The 14,922-nt window shown below is 39.2% G+C and overlaps 1 long non-coding RNA gene across 12 annotated transcripts in view; it reads right to left on the minus strand.

Annotated features, from left to right (window-relative positions):
* Positions 1–14,922, minus strand: part of LOC122156619 — a 58,453-nt gene that overhangs the window by 14,784 nt on the left and 28,747 nt on the right. For 6 of the 12 annotated variants that reach the window (XR_006167559.1, XR_006167565.1, XR_006167567.1 and 3 more), the window contains 7 exons: positions 13,974–14,175; positions 13,608–13,698; positions 13,010–13,120; positions 7,398–7,508; positions 6,787–6,921; positions 3,420–3,618; positions 2,604–2,715 (listed from right to left, as the gene is read on the minus strand). This is a non-coding gene — a long non-coding RNA (uncharacterized LOC122156619). Of the gene's footprint in view, positions 1–2,603; positions 2,716–3,419; positions 3,619–5,780; positions 6,007–6,786; positions 6,922–7,397; positions 7,509–13,009; positions 13,121–13,607; positions 13,699–13,973; positions 14,176–14,922 lie in introns of all 12 variants that reach the window. The other 6 variants (XR_006167558.1, XR_006167563.1, XR_006167561.1 and 3 more) reach the window with 6 other exon arrangements.

Consider the following 14,922-nt stretch of genomic DNA (forward strand, 5'->3'; position numbering starts at 1 on the left):
TTGTGATTTACAGATTCTCTTCCGGAAGGGCACAAAGAAGGTACTTTAACACTTGCTAGCCTTAAATTACCAGTAATTTACGTAGCCCTGTCTCGTGGCTCTTCTGAAATCTTCCTCATACTGAAACTGCAATCAGAGCTTCTTATCCAGTGTAGTATCTTGCTCTTGATAACAACTACTAACTCTCTTAAAGGACACACACTAGAACGTATAAAGAAGAGCCATAGAAAAAGCTTAATTCCCTATAGAAAATTTTTTAGCTCATTAGTTAGGTGATTTAGATCTCCTCTCATATTCAGGTCTTCCTTTGTCTTTTACATAGAAGCAGCTGAAGTCCACAGCGTTCCACATCCCACACTCTAGGGGGGTGCTGGTTATGGGTGGGTGTCTGCTGGTTATGATTTCACTTCTATCCATTCCAGGAAAGCGACAATCACACAAATCTTATATTTCTTGAAGCTTGTTCACTGCTACTCTGTCCTGTCCCGGTACAAAGCACTAAAACCTCCATTTATTACACTGATTTACTTCTGGGAAGTGGCCATAATCAAACTTTTCAAACTAACAAAAACCTAATGCTCATGAGTTGGGATCACGTAAGAAAGATGATGCCTTTTTGCCAATAGGCCCCTGTGGGTGGGATGAGCACATTGCAATGCTTGATTACTGCCTGAGAACCTGCCTTCAAAAACTGTGCTCACTTCTATGAGGGAACTCACTCATAGCTTCAATTTCTGCCCTGTACAGGACATTACACATTTGGCATGCTACACATTTGGTAGAGCCCTAGCCAACCCATGGGCTCCAAGAGTGGGAGGACAGCAAAATTTCCCTTCCACAGATATAGCAAATGTCAAAAGGAATGTTTTAGAAAATGGAGTCTAAAGAAGCAAGTCTCATTCTGAACACCTGACACTAAATAATTGCATCCACAAGTCTTCAGCTTCTGAAAGATGGAAGCTATTACTCTTCCGGAGAGCATGTGTGTTATAAGTAAACACTCTGTCTTTCCAAATTACTGATGGCTTCCATGGGCTTAGTGAAGAATTTCATCACTTTTTTATTTAAAATTTGAGCTGCTAGGAGACATTTCTATTTAAATATTGATTTCCAATATTCCTCTGAGGAATAGAGATGCGATGTATTGCCTGGATTGCCTTTTCATTGAATTTGTAAGAATTTGGTAAATATTTATTCTGGAAAATCTACTTACAACAGCTCTTCAATAAACTTTCATGAGTTTGGTGGATTGCATACCGTACTCATTATCAGAGAACTACATTTACTCACATACTTCATTCACAAAAGCACAAAACTTTGTTTCCAGTCTTCTGCTTTCACTATTTTAGAATCTATGGAGAATTTGAGGTTTGCTGTATAACATCCCCATCATGTGTCCAGGCATACATTTAACAATTTTAAAAGCAAAGACAAGACCACTTCCAAAGGGACTGCTCCCTTCAGGGAAAGTGGAAAAACAGCTGTGAATCATAATGCCAGTGGATTTGATGTTTGTGATTTGTCCTTTCAACTCAGTTTATTAAAAACAAACATCACCATTTGGCCGCTGCAGGGATGCCTCTTAGGAATAAGTGGTTCTAAGTCTAACTTAATCAACAACAGGCTCAGTTGTTCTCAACTGCTGCACAGGATTCAAAGGCCTGGCTTAGTGATAAGAGTACTATCAGGTACTACAAAAATTTCACAACTCCTTCCTGGAATGAGTCCTGAATGTGCATAACATGTTTAGCTAGTAAAAGTTTTCCCAGGGGTTAGCACAAGTTCACTAATAGTCTTAGGATTTCACTTCTAGAGGAAATTGAACCAGATGTTCTCAAGAGGTGACTTTAAATGGTGTAACTTTAACATACTAATCTGTTCAGTGCTGATGCTACAATTGTTATTTGCTGCTACATTCTTGCACGCATAACATCATTTTTTGCATCATCTGCAGTTCCCATCAGGCTACAAATAACTGCAAATAGTGCCTATTGATTAGCCCCTCATTCATGGATAATGTGAAAATATGAGGTCAAAGATAGCTTCAGCAATGGAACAAACTTGTCATCTGCAGCAATACGGGTTGGCTGAAGTGTTTGCAACCAGTCATACAAAGGGTGAATCTTTCCAGCGTCTTGTTATGCTAAGAGATAATCCTTGCATTGCCTGTGATGGGGTTTGGTTCAATCTTCTATGCAAATTTAGTAAGACATACGTAAAATAAACCCTGTGAGGAAGTATAAACTGTGCTAAACTTGAAGTTGTTTGCCAACAATTATTTTCCCCTCTGAAGAATGTACATACATGTTATACCTGACCACTGAGCAACTAAGTGTAATTTTTTTAGGTGATAAAACTCTTGCTTTCATGTACACATACAGCCACTCCCAGATCACACCAGGACACTTCACTGGGTCTCAGGCAGAACCCTTGAAGCTTTTAACCTTCCATAGTCTAGCAAAAAGCCTTTATGCTGCAAATTCAATCAGAAGGTAACTGATTCATTTCAGACTGGAAAGAGAAATGCTACTGTTCAGCTTCAAGTGGGGATAGAGATCTCCTCAGACATCTCCTCTTCCTTCTGAGGGAAGAGGGATTCTTACCTCTAGACAGATTTCTTATTTTGTAACGAGATTCTTCTGGTTCCATTTCTGGCAAGAGGTGTCCTCACTGTGGTAAGAGGTCAACCATGCAATGTGTGATGAGCAGGTAACACTAAAAAAAAAAAAAAAAAAAAAAGTACTGCTTTGTCAGTCAACTTCTTTAAGTTGAGTGTTCCATTTTAATTTTGTTTACTTTCAGCAGTCTTCAAAAGTTTGCAATATTACATTAATTCTCAAGAACACAAAGTTTTTTCATTTATTTCAGTTATATGGGAAAATAATTAGAATTCTGCCATGACTTCGCTGTTTCTTTTCAGGAAAACCAAAAGCATGTCCCTGAAAGCTCGTACAATGGCAGGGTTTGACTAGAAGAGGATTTCTCAGGAATTTAGTCAGTTTACTGACATCTTACTGTAAGTGGCAATTTCTGGGCAAAAAAAACCCACAGTGGTAGGAAGAACTTCAGCACGGAAGAAGAGCCATATACAGCATGCTGAACATTTTCTACAGTGCTTTCCAATTGTGTGAAGACAGGAAATCCATCTGTTTGGATTACGTATTTCGTGGTGAGAAGCAGATTGTATTCACTACTTAAGGAGATGTCATGTTTTTCACACACACTGCAGAAGGAAACGATAGTATTGTCTCTTGTCTCTTGGAGATGGCTTCTCCCAAGCCTCAGGGTTACGTGGATCATCAAAACTTTCCCAGACACTCACTCATTCAGGCAGGTCAGGAGGTGGGTAAAGAAGTGAGAAAGCTGCCTGCAGGCAAGCTGTCAGACTGACACTGCAACCGGTAGGGTTGGACAAATACCTGTTTTGTCTTAGAGAGCAACCTGAGGTCTGATATCCAGCCGCACCCTAGCAAGACAGTCAGTTCTTCCAAGCCCCATGTGGCAACCTGTTTTCCTGCCTTCCTGCCTTCCTGTTGCTGTCTGAATCAGGGGAAATAAAAGGGTGCATTGTCTGAACTGGTGAGCAGATTCATCACGGTTTCCAGAAAAGTTGATCAACTGAAAAGAAAACAGAAAGATACATTCTCCTGTCCTGTTTTCAGTCCCCTGCAAAAGTGCAGTGATTATTTAATGTACAGAGAGGTGTGGGGAGCCTCTAACACGCATGGGAAGTTGCATATCCACAGTTTCAATGCTACATATAAAAGAGCATTGTGCATCAAACCATGTGCCATTCAGTAAGACATTCTTAGATAGGTCAGAACTTGGAGAAAAAAAAAAAAAAAAAAGGTAAAACATTATCTCAACCATCAAAACCACACAGAGCTACAGTGCAGATAAAAGATAATTTACATGCGTATTTAACACTCCTGAAAAGATCAATTTTAGCTAAGAAAAACATGTTTAAAGATAAAGACATTGCGAAAGCCTGAAGATTACAGCAAATATTTTGAGTAAGACATCAAAATAGTTATACTCCAAGCAATTTATGTTTTCCTTCAGTTTTATGAGGGTGGCTGGAATGATGTAAAATATGTAAAATATGCCTGAGGTAATCAAATGTTTTACATCAAGGTTCAAGTGTTTTTCCTACCCCAAGCTGGCAATGATAACAATAGCAATGTCTAGAACCTGGTAGAACTTGCTTTTTTACACGGAGCAATTTCAATTTGTTTGTTTTCCTTCCTGTTAAAAAAGGAACTGAAAGTAGAGTAGCTATTTGAAAGTCTTTTTAGAGAGACGGCTGTGTTACCTGAATGTCTTGAAAAGAAAACTGGGAGGAAGAGAAAGGGTAGAAATAAACACTTTCACAGCATTTTCATAAAGGATTAAACATTCAAAATCAGCAACATTTTAGGAACAACTCATCTTCATCTTTTCAAACTTCTTCAAGCAAAGCAACCATAAAGACAGGATGGAATCTGACTTGAACAAAGAAACAAAATTACTTATACTGACTTTGAAAACTCAATTCTGTGAAAGTCTGAGATGTTTAACATCATTTCCTGTTACATCTAAGAGAAAAGAAAACAAATCCAGAATCCAAGCTCTGTTCTTCACATAAATTAAAGCTCAAATCACTGAGGGTGTAATGACTTGAAACACTGACAAAATTTGGATCATTTAAAATTATCGTACCTCAAAACGTCTTCATGCATCTACCTCACTTTGCACTATCACTTTGGAGACTGTACTGCTGCAAGTATGTCCAGCTGATTGTTCACCTTTCTATACAAATCTGAAGTACTTATCTCCCCAAACGAGAACACTACAAAAAAATATACTATTTCCAACCCTTTCACTTCTACAAGAACAGCAGAAAGGATTGTGGCTTTGCTCTGTATTTTCTTACTTGCTATATGTCTGGTTATCAGGGAGACAATATCAAGCACAGTCATTCTTGGAAATTGTTTCAGCCCAGATCAACCTTCTGGGTATCAAACATTTTATGCTCCCTAGCACCTGAGAAAAAGGAAAAGGGAAGGCTCTCCTGTGTTCTCCAGAGCTGCAAAAGGAGAGACTGATGCCAGAGGCTCCATGCAAATTTGTCTCAATCCACAGATGAAAAAAAAAATCACCAGAAAGAAAATTGATTGAATCATAGAGTAACTTGGGGTGCAAAAAATCTTCAAGTCCAACCATCAACCTAACCTATGTCTCTCAAATACCTTCAGGGACAAAGACTCCACCACTTCTCTAGGCAGGCTGTTCCAATGCCGCCCATTCTATGAAGAAATTCTTTCTGTTATCCGATTCTTCCTAATACCCGTGACAACCATCACAGAGAAAAAAGGAAAAGTTTTCTCTGCCTCAAGTATTTAGCTTATCCCTATCACATGTTGGAGAGCTTTCCCTATCTGATTCTCTTTCTAATCGTGCCCAGTATTTGTTAATTTGTAATTAGTTCTGCTGTTTGCACTTGGCCTGACATCAAACAAATACCAGCTCCCTTCTGCTTCTGCTGCACTATAAGCCACTAAACAAAAGAAACTGCCCTCATGTATTTAAGCTTCAACAACTGCAGACAAGCATAAGATGAAAATATTTATTTCTAGAATTAGAAACAGCCACCGTATCTGTCCACCAAGCTTACCTTCTATGGGCAGCTCAGGAACACAGCTATCTACCAGATGCATGAATTTCAGTTATTTTTGCACCTAAAGTTTTAAGAAACTGGAAGTGCATACCCTTAAATGACATGCCTGCAGACTTGAACATACCAACCCAGAAGAAGACACGCTGGAAAATCAGGGAAACCAAGTGGTTGCACCATGGGTCAGGGCGGCACACGTTAGCTGAGGTCCCCGTTGTCCACTGCCAGACAAGTACCATGTGCTGCACGTGGCTTATGCAAAGCACAGCTAGGTTATCCAGGAACAAGTATACTGTGTTAGCAACACATGCTTGATGAGATGCCTGTCTCCATCCTCAGCAGCCATCGCACCACTTAATGGGACAAAGAGGTTAGAACCCTTTTACCTACCTGTTTTTCTTTTTCCATAGATGATATTAAATAAGACAAAGAACACCTGAGTACCTTCCATTTAAGCACTCCAGACTATTACTGAATTCAAAAAGGAATAAGATCAGGAAGCAATCTGAGATTAAAAACTATTTCTTTTCCCACGTTTTCTGAAAAGCAGAACATGAAGGGTCCTTTTCTCCCTAACACAAAAACATAAATGAATAATTTCCTTGCTCATAAGTCCATAACAATTGTTTATTGACATCTGCTAATTTTCTGTTGACTTCAAGTTCAATGATTCTGTGGTTTAGAATTCAATTAACTTCTGGTGCACAATGACAGATTTACCACTTCTTCCTCCTGTCTCTTTGTCCAGTGCCAAGAGACGGCTCAATCTCTTGGAGTTAGTTCTTCCTCAAGACTTGCAGTTAGTCAGTCATCTGCTATTCCAGCTAAAGGATTTCATTTTCATCCGGTATTTTCAGCAAGATTTTCTTATATATTATTGTGCATACATTTCATCTAATCTCCTTCAGCATAACAACAGCTTTAGGCCTTAGTAGGCTAGTTTCAGAGTTGGGTAAGTTCTGACCTCTGAAAACATATTCGAGCATTTTTCCCAATGCGCAAATGCTTGGAGTCATCTGCACAGATTTCTGTCATGAGTGAAACAGTTGCTGGAAATCTGCTGCTGGAGTCATGAAGGTTGCTTTAAAAAAAAGGGGTTCTGGGTTTTGTGTGGAATGAAGTACTTAACTTACATGCTTCAGGAGGGATATCTGGCTTTTCTGAATGGGAGGTAAATGGAGCTATGGAGACCAAATCATTTGTCTAACTTGCTTTACCAGATCATCCCCCCTTACATCCAGAAACAAAAGAACTTCTACAGCAATGATCTGGAAAGGAAATGCAACAAACAACAAGTTTTAAATGTTGTTCTTCACAACTTACTTTTGTTTCTTTGAGAGAGATTATGTTACTGAATGATTCATTTTGTTGAATCACAAAGGATGGCACAGTGAAAAACTTTGTTCACATTCCCAATTCACATTCAAAAGGCTGCAGGGAAGGATTTCCCCCCTCCCCACATCCTCAGCATGTGAATCTGCAAAATGGGAGGATGCCTTCCCTCCCCAACAACCCTGTACCCCTGGTGCTTCTAAGCAAGACCCTTCAGTACTTCCTCAGGAGATGAAGCAGCTTAACGGTTTTAAGATGGCTGCTCTTGAAAACATTTGCATTATTTCCTTCTTAAATAAAACGCGTGCAATGATATCGCTGTTAAAACCTATCTGAGTGGAATAAGGGAGACAGCACATGCCATGTTACGTTATGAGGCTTAACATTTAACAAATTGCATTGGCCTACTTACGTGAATCGGAGATTATTCTCTCATAAATGACATCTGATTTCTCTAGGTAGCCATTCATGCTATGAGAGACAATTGCAAGGGTCCTCAAGGGGATGAAGCCCTGTGATTTAACTATTCAAACATAAACAGAGAGCATCTCAAATTTTCATCAGTAATTTAACCACATGCAAGAAATGCAGAACAAAACTCTCCTCTTCTGCAACTTCTACACAAATATTTCATTTTTAATTCTTATTTCTTTTTTACACAGGAATAACAAAGCATTAATTGAAATATGAAAAGCAGCTGACTGGCCCTGACATGTGACATGTGATGAGCTCTTTTGGTGGTTTTTTTTGTTTGTTTGTTTGGTTTTTTTTTTTTGTTTTGTTTTTTTTTTCTCCAGTTCCAGGGGGATTTTTGCAGGACTTAATGGGAAACAAATTGTTAGCACAGAGCCTGCAAATGGGTGCAGGCCAGATATCAGCTGATGTAGGAAGGAGATCCGGCCTGTGCCTATGAATACCTCTGGATACCAGTGAAGTATTTGAGATAAAACATCCCTTATTCATGTATCATCTTGCAAGCTGAGAAGGGCTTTTGCTTCTCTTCAAGGCCGGAGATGCTGCTAGGATAAAGGCATTCACATTGTGAGGTAGTATTTGAGTTCTCATTACCTCAGCCTGTTTCTCACAAATGGGAGAGCTAAGGAAGTCAACAGTGTGCCAGCTTACACTCCCACTTATGAATAAGGCTGAGGCCATTTCTGAACACATGCAGCTGTGTCCAGTGGTCTGCTTTGGCTCTCCACGCTGCACTCGGAATGTGAATATGGCATCCTGACTTGCATCTGAAATAATGTTGCCAGCAGGAACAAGGAAGTAATCATCCCTCAGTACTCAGCATTAGTGAAGCCACATCTTGAGTAGTTTGTTCAGTCTTAGGCCCCTCACTACAAGAAAGTCATCGAGGCCCTGGAGCATATCCAGAGAAGTGTAACAAAGCTGATGGGTGATGGGTCTGGAGCACAAGTCTTATGAGGAGCAGCTGAGGGAGCTGGGATTATTTTGTCTGGAGAAGAGGAGCCTCAGGGGAGATCTTATTGCTCTCTAAACTACCTGAAGGTAGGCTGTGGCAAGGTAGGTGTTAGCCTCTTTTCCCATGCAACTAGTGATAGGACTAGAGGGAATGGCTTCAAGTTGCACCAAGGGAGGTCAAGGTTGGATGTTAGGAAATACTTGTTTTTCTGAGAGAAAAGTTAAGCACCGGATGTGGCGGAGTCATCATCCCTGAAGGCGTTCAGGAAACATTTAGATATTGTACTCAGGGACATGAATTACTGGGAAATATTGGTGATAGGTGGATAGTTGAACTGGATAACCTTGGAGGTCTTTTCCACCCCTGGTGATTCTGTAAATCTTTCAGTTTATGCTTTTTTGTTGTTCATGCAAAAATTCTGCTGCCAGGAACAGAGAAATAACTGCCCAAACTGCAGACATCTGTTTAGCTGATTGCTTCTCTAAGCTGCCCAGCTTTCAAACCAAATTCATCAGATTTCATTGATCATTAAACTTGGCCTATTATTAGAGCTCCAGTAATGTTGATGGGGACTGATTAAGAATGGATAATCTTTCAGATTCATTCATGACCTTTACTGTACATTTTTCTTCATTACATAACAAAATATCATAATCAAAGCAGTGCATATGCATGGACAGAACAAGCTACAAAGGTAAAAATAGACATATTCAGATAAACAATGGGTTTAAAGTATGCTCACCTTTAGCATTTCATTATATTTCAAATTAAAGAACAGCAATAAAAAAGGCAATTAACAATAATGTGGCAATATTCCAAAATGAAATATGTGATTATTTTCAATTCTGCCATACTACACAGTTCTTTGAGCAAAACTGTTTGTCCGTTTAGGTCAGTCTGAATCTTTCTTTGAATATATCATTCGCTGTAAGAGAAGGAAAAATGCAGAGTTCCACTATGTATAAAAATAAAAGGCTAAGCTGATTTACAGGTTTCTAAATAACATCCCTCATTAAAATTATGATGGCATTATTAATCTGTAATATATTATACTGACTTGAGCAAATGAACACTTAGTACAAGAAGAAAAACGTTCTGCTTCACACAATAAAATGACAAGGTCAGGTGAGGAAATTTTCAAGGGAGTGAAGACAACCACTGCTTATAGAATTACACCGAAACCTCTGCACTCAAGGACGCTTCTGCAGACAATTCTCCTGACACACACAGCGTGAAAGCAGACTCACTAACATAAGGTAACCTTGTGTTTGATTTCAAACTTTTTGCTTAATTGGGATGCAATGGAGTGTGATGACCGTCAAAGGAGGGGTGGGGAAAGGCTGGCATTGATTCAGAAACCAAGGGAATGACACCACTTGCGATGACAGGGAAAGACGTAGGCTGTTGTGTGCTTATCCAATAACAGCCAGTGAACGCTCTGAAAGGGACCATCTGCTGAGCTAAATCTTGGATTTAGTTTTAATCCATGTGGCTTCCTCTGCATTTATCTAGGGCTTTCAGACAGAGCGGAAGGCCTCAGTGTGACCAAGGAAGAATAGAGGTCACTTTGTTAATGTCTCCATGTTCCTACATAACATTCATAGAAAACTGACTTGGTGACTCCATAGGATACCTAAACATACGCCCACAAAGGCCCACAAAGCCTTCTGACTGTGGCTGACCACAAGAAAACCAGAGAGGCTGCTCTGTCACCAATGGCCAAATGGCTGAAACAAACTTCTGTGTGCTGGGGCAGCAGATTGCCCTAGGAGACAACCTCTGCCATGGACACCGAAGAGAAGATATCTGATCCGAATGGATGTGTATCCTATCTGAATAGAAAGATATTTCCTTTAATAGACAAGAATTCCAGCCAATTTAGTTTCAGTTCTAAAGCTTCCAAAAGATGGACAGAAACAAAAGATCATTGAGATGAAAAGCAAGGTCTCTCATTGCAACAAGTTGCAACGCACAGCCGCAGGCTAACTGCATGCAACTGGCTGGCTGATAAGTTTTTCTTGGTGTCAGCATCTGTTGCAGGCTGTAAGAGGAGCCTAACCAGAGAGTTTAATCTGCAAGAAATCACCAGCAGAGGAAGCAAAGGTTAAATCAGTTCGTCACATTACTGAGTTCATTAGTTTAAATGTATGTGCATAAATTGATTCTAATTTTAGGAATCATGGGAATTTATTTCACTGTTCACTCATGCAGTGAATAACATGTAGCAGAAAAGGAGGATTACTTTTTCTTCAGGAGAACACATCTGCTTTTAATTCTGTGTGGAGCTGCGTTCACGTGTACTATGAGAGCTTCTGAAAAGCAACCTTCATACAGCTTACAGTGCAGTTCTGCCACAGGCAAAGCTTTTCTCCTCCAAAATTTTCTTCTTATGAAATGGAAATAAGAAGTTCTTCTGCTTCTTTGCAACTGAAGGAATTATCATCCCTCATAGACTGCTTTACATATTTAATGAACAATTACAAGCTGGTAAAATATTATTTAAAATAGTTAAACCTATTTTAAATTTCCTCTTTGAGATGTACCCCTCTTCAGTGACATACTGGAAGAAAAGAATGCCAGAGCATAAATATTCACTGCAAAGATGAGACAAAAACAAATGTAAGGAGGTACTACCATCACAGTTGGCCTAGGCAGTTTGACTAGAATCTCAGATTGTACAAGTCCAGAACATCAACAAACACTGACCTATAAAAAGTGAATGAAACCCTAAAGCATATAATGTGAGGCGTATATCAGACCTATTTATGTAACACCAGCCAGCACTGTTCCAAAACCACTGCATTTGCAGATTGCACACAACAGGAATTAAGCACAGCAATGCTGAACGAACTTTCCTGAAGTCAAACAAAGGGAGGAAGATCTCCACTGACTTCAGGAAATCAGCTTAAATAAACCTAAAACCACTTTTCTCTTTCCTTACTGTTTCCTTATTGTCATCTTTCTCGGCTTTTTCCAACCTTAAGTGGGACTAGCTTAGTTCAATGAACCAATATTTAATGTGAAATATCTGTTCTTTCTCAAAAAAGATGAGAAAAAAACTTCCTCAGGTATTCTTTCCTTAATCAGAACCTTAGTAGATGAAATTTTTTTTTCCTTAAAGGAAGGTTAAAATATAATAACAAGGATTTCATAACTATTTTGTGCTTGATACCAATAAGACATGATATGATATGAACACCTGAATACAGGAAAAAAGTACAGGAGTAGAACAATGGGAGGACCTGAAGCTGCTGATCCAACTACAGGCAACTGTGCAATAAACTGCCATTGTGCGAGAGCCCCAGAACATCACCTCCTCATTACATTCCCTCAGCTCTTGCCACAGCATACTTTCCAAAAAGTGTCACCAACCACAGGAAAAGGAAGCAAAAGGCATAATTGTAACATGTCACAACATCAGAACAGAAAGAAAAAAAACAAGCCTATACGCCTGGAAATGGTGCTGAACAGTCATTTTTACTTCGTACATAGAGCTTAATCAGACTTACGTAGCCTACTGGGACAAGAATGAAGATGTGAGGCAGCATTCATTTAAAGTCCAAAGCGTTAGGTGTTAAGGCATAAGCCTTATTCTTGGAACTAAGACTTTTGCTCCTATCCATAAAGCACAAGGTATATTACAGTACCTTTCCTGCTGTGACTTAAAAGCCTTTAGGTGTGACTTTCCTGCATGATTTGCTTACTCTGTGTAGTTTTGTCTTCACCAACATGATTTCCAATGCAAGTCAGTTAATTCTACTGAGAGACGCCCCTTTAAATGGGGTTACAAGGAGCTGCATAGTTTTGTTTCAGTTAAAAATCTGGTTTCTTGAGATTGAACACCCTTGCAGTACACTGTACTGTACTGACTAATTACCAGCAGTGATTAGTCCAAGTAGCTCCCTTTTCTTGGTCCTGCGATTTCCTGCTTTTGCATATTATATCCTTACACTTGAAAATTTTATTTCCTTATTGGAATCAGAAGACTCCACACTGCAAACAACCCCCAAAAATACTGAAAATTAAGCTTCTATCTCCTCTATATATATAGCAGTATGGAAAGTAGAACTGTTAAGAAACATCTAACCTTGCTTATACCTTGGGAAATGCAAATGCACCCAGTCGTTCCATTTTCTGGAAGACATTCTATAGTCTTAATTATTTTCTCTACAAGAGAAGGCCAAAGCCATACACAGTTTTAAAGATGCCATTTAGCACAGTGGGTTTGCACAATGAGCCAAGTTTTGCTTAAGTTTCTTTTTCAGTAATCATTAACACTCACTTTTCTGACCAGGTATCAGGTTTATCTTTTCACAGTATTCCATAAAGTGACCTTAACATCCTGCTCCTGTGTATGAGAGGTTTATTTCTGTGTAGGTGAAACTACTTCTCCTCCTATTGTGCATCAGTTTACGACTATGCTTTCTGAACCCCATCAGCCATTATTTCACTCAGTTGCACAATCACTTGGCTTTTCTGCCAGTTTCTATCATCACCACCATGAATAACTGCATCCCAAAAGTTTGTCATTGCACTCTTCGCTGCTTTTTCTAGACAACTTAAAACTTTGCTGAACACCAGGGCCACTAACAAACCGTGAAAGATTCTGATGAATATCTCTCTTCAGAGAGAGAATTGACTTCTAGTCAGCGGTTTTATTCATGCGAAGACCTTCCTTCTCATGACTGCCCAGCTTATTTGAAAAGCTTTGGAAAAAAAAAGAAAAGATTATGTAGAAGGCCTTTTGTAAATTTGTGTATGCTACATTAATGTTCTCTCCTTCATTTATATTCTTCTTGACATCATTGCTTTCAACTGTAAATGTTCATAATGAGTTTTTGACACATGCCCTGTCTATACATAAGCCTGGCTGAGTCTTCTTCAGTATATCTTATTTATTGCAGTTTTCCTAATCCTGTTTTTTTTCAGTATCCCACAACAACTCCAGAGATTACAGACATAGGCAGATAATTTGAGAGAAATTTTCTATGAACTTTAAAAAAAAACTAGGAAATTTAGTCTTGTCACATTCCACTCTCTGCATACAAGGGGTTTTTGCATAGCACTGCATACCCTGATTCTAAATATGTCTTTCAGTTTTCATCCCTAAATGCAACCCATCCAAATCCAGTGTCCTGGTTGTTATTCTTGCTGCCATAAACATTCCCAATGACACATCTATTCGATACTCACACTTTGACGCGCTCCTTAAAGAAGTGCTGTGGGAGCACATTATCTCCTGTGTTTCTTCTCTTTACTGAAGAAGCATACCAAGGATTGCTTACTAGAAGAGGAAAAAAACAGGAATGTTATTCCATTTTCACTGTAGAGCAGCTGTTACCTTGTTGAGTTTTGAACAGATAAGTAGCCATACTGTTTTCAGTCATTCAAGCTATGAATTAATGTCTAAGGTAATAGCCTTAGAATTCTTCCTCCTTCTTGTTTATATTTTTCCAAATTACTAATCAGCACTTGAAAGTTATCCGTTTACATTGCTCAGATTCAATATGCCACCTTTTGGAAGTAAACGTCTGATTGGATTTTGCTGCTCTGCTTTACCTTGTCACTTTTCTTTACAGCAGACTTTTTGGAGAAAGAGACACTCTGGTTCACATCCCACTGAACAAGCGTGCATTGGTACTGCAAGCCAACTACAAGGAATTCTCACATTCTTTGACACTCCACACCACAAGTTGAAGATCACTCAGGAAGGGGATCAACTTCTTCCACGATCTGCTAGTGATAGGACAATGGGGAATGGCTTTAAAATAGAAGAGAGGAGATAAAGTTTAGATGTCAGAAGAAATTTTTTTTCCTCTCAGTCTGGTGAGGCACTGGCACTGCTGCCCAGAGAAGCTGTGGATGTCCCATCCTTGGAGGTGCTCAAGGCCAGGCTGGATAGGGCCCTTGGCAGCCTGATCTGGTGGGTGGCAGCCCTGCCAACCCCAGACAGCAGGAGGATTAGAGCTCAATGATCTTTAAGGTCCCCTCCAACCTAAGCCATTCTATGATTCTGTTTTTAGTTGATCACAAACCGCATATATATGTGATAAAATATTAGTCTTTCCATATCATTACATTTAATTTGATTGTATAACAAACCTCCTCACAAGGAAATTTAGCAGTGTATAATTGTTTCACGGTCCTAAAGTTATTGTACATAAAAAATGTATAAGTTGCATGTCTTTAGTACAATATAATGATCCTCAAAGGTTTGTTTTAGAATAGTGAAGTTAAAAAAAAAAAATATCATGAATTACGTGAAAGAGTCTGTAAGTATTTGTATTCAGCCTTGCTCATCGTTGGGACAAAGGCAAAAGAGTCATGTTAATATATAAGAAATCATTCAGATATTTAAGTATTATTTAACAAAAAAAACGAACACCTGTAATTTCCACAAGTGACAAGAACAGTAGCACAGAGTGTGGACTACCAGCATGAGTACCACTACTCAAGAGCAGAGTTCACTAGAATCCCCTTTCCCCCCCCTCCCCCCCCTTCACCGTTA

This window comes from Centrocercus urophasianus, unplaced genomic scaffold (assembly GCF_019232065.1).
Source record: "Centrocercus urophasianus isolate 14NV4802_14NV808 unplaced genomic scaffold, USGS_Curo_1.0 seq_13, whole genome shotgun sequence".
Lineage (NCBI taxonomy): Eukaryota > Metazoa > Chordata > Aves > Galliformes > Phasianidae > Centrocercus > Centrocercus urophasianus.